Source organism: Nycticebus coucang, chromosome 2, assembly GCF_027406575.1.
Source record: "Nycticebus coucang isolate mNycCou1 chromosome 2, mNycCou1.pri, whole genome shotgun sequence".
NCBI lineage: Eukaryota > Metazoa > Chordata > Mammalia > Primates > Lorisidae > Nycticebus > Nycticebus coucang.
This window is the reverse complement of record NC_069781.1, coordinates 52962916-52970618: the sequence shown is the minus strand read 5'-3', so window position 1 is coordinate 52970618 and position 7703 is coordinate 52962916.

Genomic DNA, 7703 nt, shown 5'->3' with positions numbered 1-7703 from the left:
GAAGAAATCTACTTGTTTTGTTCTTAAAGTCTATCTATTCAGCCCTGTTGGTATACTAACTCTGTTATTAGCAGCATTTATCACTTGGAAGATAAGAAAATTCAGGGCAGAGGAGTTTAGAAACATTTCCAAGATCATAAAGATGATTAATAGAAGAATAACCTTTTTCTGACTCTATCTTCTGAGTGTTTTTTTCCTATTGCTTATAATTTCTATTTTGCTACTAAGTACATTCACTTAGGTCACTCACTTATCTTCTTAGAATTTTGATTTTCACCATGAATTACAGAAGGATTACCTTCTATTTTCCATATAGAGCACTGACTGTGAACTTTGGAAAGTATAAAATGCTGTAGAGATTAAAACACTTCTTTTTCTTGCTAAATTAACCTATATTCCATGTTATCAAGTATGATTTAGGGGCATGGAAGAAAAATATTCCCTCCCCCTGGGATAACTCACTCTGGGAAAATCCAGCTACCGTGTCAAGAGAAGTCCTATGGAAAAGCCCAGGTAATGAGAAATCGAGGCCTCCTGCTAAGACCCTCACAAGGGAGCTCAGGAAGTGATTCTTCCAGCCCCATCAAGCTCAAGTTCTCGGATGACTGCATCCCTAGCTAACAGCTGGTTATACATTTTATTAAAAATAAAATGATATCTACAATTGTGGTCAGCATTCTCCTAGTAATTGAAGAATTTCCTTTTCCGTAGGAAGAAAGGACATGTTAAAGTTTCTGAAATTAACAAACACTATAACTGATTAGAGACTCTGTGTGTGTGTGTGTGAGAGAGAGAGAGAGAGAGAGATAACTCTTGGTCTCTTGGTGGTAGACTGAGGAGGGATGTATAGGAACTGAGCCAATCCAGGAAGAAAAGATACAACACTTGTAGCATTCTTAGTATATAAAGATGCTAAGAAGTTGGAAAGAGTGGACATAATGGCCTGCATATAGTGGGTGTACGAGTTTAGGATGCCAGTGGGGTGCTGCAGGGAATTTGTAAGTTTTGGCGGATGTTAAGAGCCAGGCGCCGGAGGAAGATGAAAAAATAGCATGAGAATTCACTCGCTTCTTCCAAACTATAAAATTATTAGAAAGGAATGTTCTTACTGAACATTTTGCCAAGAGATAATTGGAGAAGAGGCATGGCTGGGAAGGCAGAAGGGAGTTTAAACTTTACCATGGTTTTCATGTATTTCTGTTGTTATGCTATAAACTTTCACTGTTTATGCCTATTGTGCAATACCAGATATGATGTGGTTCCAAATGACTCCTCCCCGATGGCTGCTTTTGTTTGTGCCTCAGTCCTGGGGTGGTAGCAGCTTCCACTATCCCTTAATGGGCCTTTCTAATTGGTCCTTTCAGACCCAGAACTCCTGCCTCCATGGGAGTCTGATTCTCCCTGAGCCATCTCCTCTTATGGGTGGTTGCATCTATCTGCTCTGCTCTGGTCTTCAAACATTGTCGCCTGACTTGCAAACAGACAAAACACCCAGAACCTTTCACACAGCCCTGTGCATAAAGTAGACTTTACTAAAGAGTGATACGGGGATTTTTGTTTTTTCTGGCAGCAACACAGTTATGTAAACTAGAACATGAGATTGCCTTGTTTTTGCAGTGGTTTTCTCTGACTAGGGCTAATTTCACTATCTCTGTCTTTATTCTTCCTGCCATGCCCCTTAGCCCAATTCCTCTTCCCTGTCTACTTTTCCCAGTAACTCCAGAATAACTGACTCCACAATCTGGCTCCTTATAGCACCAGTCTGTAAACAGTTAGAGAAGTGTTTTCAGCTTTTAAGAACCCAGACACTGATTAATGTTTTCTGCTAAACAATGCACATTCTACCTTGGACCACACACATTCTTCATCCCATGGTGATAACTTGTGCCATCCTTTCCATCCACATTTTAAGAGCAGAGTCAGCAATAGTCTTCTGTTTGTTGAATTTGTTTCCTCTGATGCATGCAGGTGAGTGAATAGGGCCATTATTTTCTGACATAAATACTTTTTGACTTTGGACTTTGTTCCATTGTCTGTCATTTGATGGAACCTATTAGAGGTGCATGAAGCCCACCCTGCAAGGCTGACTCCAATCCAATCACTTCATTTTTCAGACAATCTTGAGTTGTACACGGTGTTTTCCTAGACATGATCTCATCTTACCGTCACAATAACCCCAAGACTTTGGTAGGACTGGTAGGTATCAGTCAGCATCATTGCAGGGGACAGAAAGCAAGAGAGAATTTAATGTCAAGATTTAACTGGGTATAAATTTGTTAACTAATGAAACAGGTAAAAAGAAAACTTTAAGGTTTCACAAATGTAGCTAATTCATAAAGCAGCTACTAACTCTTAGGACAGAGGAAGCAAAGGGAATAGGCTGAGTTATTAAAATTCAGGGGCTTAGAATGATCTCATGAAGCTGAAATTCAGCCTCTAAGGAGGTACTGCGGGTGGAAGGAGGAAGTATGGCTGGTGCTGGTGTCTGGAGGAGACAACAGGGTAATGTAGTCGAATCTACAAGTATTGGAAAAATAGTAAACAGAATTCAAAGGCTGCTGCCAGTGTAAAGCAGCCCGGCAGACATAACTGTCAGGAACTTCCTGCAGACTGGAAGCCAGGAGGAAGCAGACAGGAAGGAGCTACTCCCTTCCCCTCCGACCCATCCAGGCTCCGGGTTGCCCTCTAGTGTTTGCTACTGGCAGAACCTAACCCAGCCCCCAGCCCAGCAGAAATGTCATGTGCAGACCCCAGCCCCTTTACCCCAGAGCCAAGCGTACAGAGGAGGTTTGAAGGGTTACAGCTGATAACTTAGTAACTAAAACAGATTTTTTTGGCCTAATTTTGAAAACACAAAAACAAACAAACAAAAAACTGATAAGTACTAGTGCTGAGACCTACAGTCAGGTATCTTGATTATAAGTGTCATACTCTTGATTATACTTCAATTCCTGAGATCCAAACAGTTGAAATAACTCCCTTATAATCACATATTATTTCAGTGGCAAAAACTAAACAAATAAAAAAATCCCTACACCTCAAAATATCTACTTTGGCACTTTTTCTCTTGCCTCAAAAGTATCTCAGATACATAAGGAGAGATTACATTTAGGGGAAGAGAAAAGTTTAAGTTGGGAAGGAAAAAGGGCCTCAAAGCCACAGCCCTCAGTGGGAGACAGCCAGGCTGACCGGAGAGGCAGCTACACTGACAGCATCCATGTCTCATTCATTTATAAATGCATCCATTTAAGAAACAAGTATTGTATGTCTACCGAATTCCATTATTTTAAATGAAATGGCTCAGAAGTGAATAAAAAATCCCTATTTTCATATAATTAACAAACTAGTAAGGAACACAGACAATACGTAATGTAAATAGCAAATACAGTCAGTCCTCTGTACCAACAGGTTCCACACAGGGCATTCAACCAACCACAGATCAAAAATATTCTTAACATATAAAAATGGAAAAACAATAATAAGAGTCATATAGTATAAAGCCACTTATATAACATTTACATCATGTTGGGATAGTATAAGTAAACTAGAGATGATTTAAAGTATATAGGAGGATGCGTAGGTTATAAGCAAATATTACACCACTTCTTTTTTTTTAAGAGACAGAGTTTGGCTTTATCACCCACAGTAGAGTGCTGTAGCATCACAGCTCACAGCAACCTCCAACTCCTGGGCTTCGGGATTCTCTTGCCTCAGCCTCCCAAGTAGCTGGGACTACAGGTGCCCGCCACAGCGCCCAGCTATTTTTTTGTTGCAGTTTGGCCGGGGCTGGGTTTGAACCCGCCACACTTGTTATATGGGGCGGGCACCCTGCCCACTGAGCTATGGGCGCCTTCCTATTACGCCACTTCATACCGAGGACTTGAGCATTCTTGGGTTTCACTTTTGGGCATCCTATGGATTTTGGTATCCAGATGGATGCTGGAACCAAAACCCCATAGAAACCAGTGGCAACTGTGTAGTATGTTACAGACTATAGAAAAATAAAGCAAGCAAGGAAGATAAGTATCAAAGTAGTTGGATATCTCTGTAGGATTGCCAGAAAAGTGCTCATGGAGAAGGTGATGTTGGAGTAAAGACTTGAAGAACGCTAAAGAGTGAGCCAGGTGTGAGCCAGGCATAAGGCACAGCATGTAGATAGTCCCTGAGTCAGAGGAGGAAGATTCAAGACTCTAATGCAGCTGAAACGGCATGACCCAGAAGGAGGGTAGCAGGAAATGGTATAAGAGAAACTTCAGAGACCTGCTTACGAGGGCTCCTATGCAGATCTCTGTGCGGCCCCCATCTCTCCTGCAGGACGATTTCACTCTACTGCTCACTGACATCATGAGTGGTGATGTATCTGTGAAATGCCAGTGTTTGTTCATCGCACGAATCCCTTCAGACAGAAGCAGTAAGAGCCACTACACGTTTCCCACTCTCTTCCCCCTCCTGTAGGAAGCACAGGTCTCTCAGCCTGGTTCTCAGAGGACAGGTGACCAGATATAAAGTTCAGTGAACCTGAAATGGTCATGGAGACAAGCAAGAAATCAACCTCTGATTTATAAGCCACCAAGATCTTCAGTTTGCTATTGCAACCTGCACTATTTTAAATGATAAATACTCCTCTCCTGGTTATATGTGGTCAGTATGTAGCCCTAGTTTTCTTACAACCTTGTTTTTTTTCTTTTCCTCCCTTAGAAGAGCACCATAGGACTAAAAGAAACCTGTGATGTTGGACTTGATGCTTGATGGGGTCTCACAGCTGCCATCCTTTTGAGAAAATGCCACTCAGGTGGTTAGTGATGCTTTCAATGACAAAAAGAAACAAAAGGATCGAGTCATTTCATCGATTACACTCTCTCAAACAAACAAAAAGCAAAAAAAGCAATTAGATCCTAAAGAAACTAATCTTTTGTTTGAAAATTTAATAAAATGTAATTGGGTTTCTCTCTCTCTTTCATTTAGCTCATGAACTTGCAGTGCCATATCAGAGATATCTAGAAATTTTCATATGTATATGGTTATATTACATTGCTATATAGATATGGAAATGTGTATGTATAATTTTAAGCATGCTTATATATTTTATGTCTTTTTTCAGCATTGCGGGGAAAGGGCGCTATAAGTGTGAATTGATTGCTTTAGCAGACATCTCCATTTCTGTGTCCTTTGATTTCCCTATCCTTAAGTGCTGAAAACCAATATATTCCTAAACCCATAAACTTTATTTTATTTACTGAATTTCTGTAAGCTGAAGCTGGGAGGGGTGTAGAGGGAAAAATAATGTGTCTAGGATGATATTATTATTAAATATAGGAGCTGTCATGTAAGAATGACTAGAATGTTGTTACTATGACTTTTGCAGAATACACATCGCCTCTAAATGGTAACATAAATTATATCCAGTGTTCATATTGCAGCTTGATGCTATTACCTAAGACAATATAAATTTTACACTCGAAGTAAGTAGCTACAGCCTTCAATAAAGATCGAGTTCTCTCACGCTGTTCCTCCTGCAACAAAACTAATTAGGACGTTACACCAGTGACAGCTAGAATCCTCAGGATGTTATGTAATCTGCTGGGATTCAGCACTATTTTGCCCCATTAGCTTTTTCTCACTCAAAAAGAAAATCCCGGATTTGTTATTTTTGACACTTTTACAGATGAAACATGAACAGCATTACAGCTATGAGTACACATTTTCCTTGTAATTTTAACTTCACAGATACTTACTGAATAATGAATTTAACAGCTAGTGGAAACCACTGAAAGAAACAGGGAAACTCAAATCTGCTAATTATAATCTTTATCCCTTCGGAATAAGCTTTAGTAAGTAAATAATTTGGAAAGTCATTGGCCTTAAAGAGGACAGAGATGTAAATATTTTTCAGTGTCCCTGTATTAACACAATAATGATAGTTTACGTTCAGTTTTCTTCAGCTAATAATTTGGAAAAAAGATAAATTTTAAGTAAGTATTTTATTTTATTTCTTTTTTGAAAGACAGTCCACACTGTAGCCCTTGGTAGAGTGCTATGGCATTACAGCTCACAGCAACCTCAAACTCTTGGGCTCAAGCAACCCTCTTGCCTCAGCCTCCCATGTAGCTGAGACTACAGTCACCTACCACTGATATGGGCTAGTTTTTCTATTTTTAGTAGAGACAGAGTCTACCTCTTTTTTATTATTTTAAATTAATATGATGGTACAAATGTTTACGTTCCATGGTTTTCAGTTCTAAAGTAAATTTCAAGTTTACTTCACCCAGGAGGCATGCTGAACACCCGTACATTGTGCACATTAGGTGAGATCCCACCAATCGTCCTCCCTCTTTTCCTCTCCCTTCTCTGCATTTTCCCCTCTCCCTTGCTAGACTATATTTGTGTTATACCTTTCATATCGGTATATAGTTGTTTATATATTGGTTTCATGTTAGTATTGAGTACATTGGATATATATTTTTCCATTCTTGAGATACTTTGTTTACTAAAAAGAATGTGTTTCAACTCCATCCAGGTAAACATGGGTCACTTTCTTGCTCAGGCTGGTCTCTAGCTCCTGAGCTCAAGCATTTCACCCGTCTCAGCCTCCCAGAAGGGCTAGGATTACAGGTGCTAGCAACAATGCTAAGATAGTATCTCTGTCTCTGTCTCTCTCTCATTCTTCTCTCTCTCTCTCTCTCTCTTTTTATTTTAGTAGAGTTGGAGTCTCACTCTTGCTCAGGCTGGTCTGCAACTCTTGAGTTCCAGGGATCTGCTGGGCTTGTTCCTCAGATTGCTCGGATTATAGGCATGAGCCACCACCACCAGGACTGAATCCTCAGTGTCATCCTATTGCATAAGGGATTCATTCGTCTTGATTTTTTATTGTTGTTTTGTTCTCTTTTTGTTATACAGTTCACTTTCCTTCTTCAATGTCTTCTAACAAAAATATACAATTCCATTTTCTACTTCAGTAACATGTAAGGAAAGACTCCCTAACACAGTGATATTTAGTGATGGGTTTATATAATAGAGACTCATCACTCAAGAACAAAATAACTTTTAAGATAGGAGTAAAAATGCTGCATGAATTAGCTTGGGTAAAAAAGGCATACAAGTAGAAAACACATTATTAATACTTAAGTGTTTAGATAATTATTTAGTTTCAAAATATTTATTAGAGGGAGACAAGATGGTTGACTGAAGCCAGCTTTCCACAGAGGCTCCTGTCAAGAAGAATAGTTAAAGGACATAAATTTAGCAAGTAACCTGGTGGATTAGAGCTGCACCAAGAGAGAAGGTTGAAGAATGCACAGCAACCCTGCTGAGGCGAGCTGCGACCCCAAAGATACAAAAATAGGGTACAAAATTCATCACCAAGCTGATGGGAGTCCCTCCACATGAGAACAGCTTGGAGTGCCCCACAAACAAATGAGCAGAGTTCGAAGTTCCTCCCACTACACTCTACGGGAGAGACCCTCTAAAAACTGGACCTACCTCCCCTACTAGGGTGCCACAGTGTTCTCCAGCCAGGCATAAACCAGTATAAAACTATATATTCTCTACCTGCAAATCTGAGCTCCCAGCACTCCCCTCCACTCTCACTCTGAGGTCTGGAGGCCTGTCCCGCAGGAGTTCAGATTCTTGGGTGATTTCTTGAGGAGTGTGGACAGGGCCTAGACTGCAGCTGGTCAGTGCTGATTCTGTGGCACGGGAGTGAG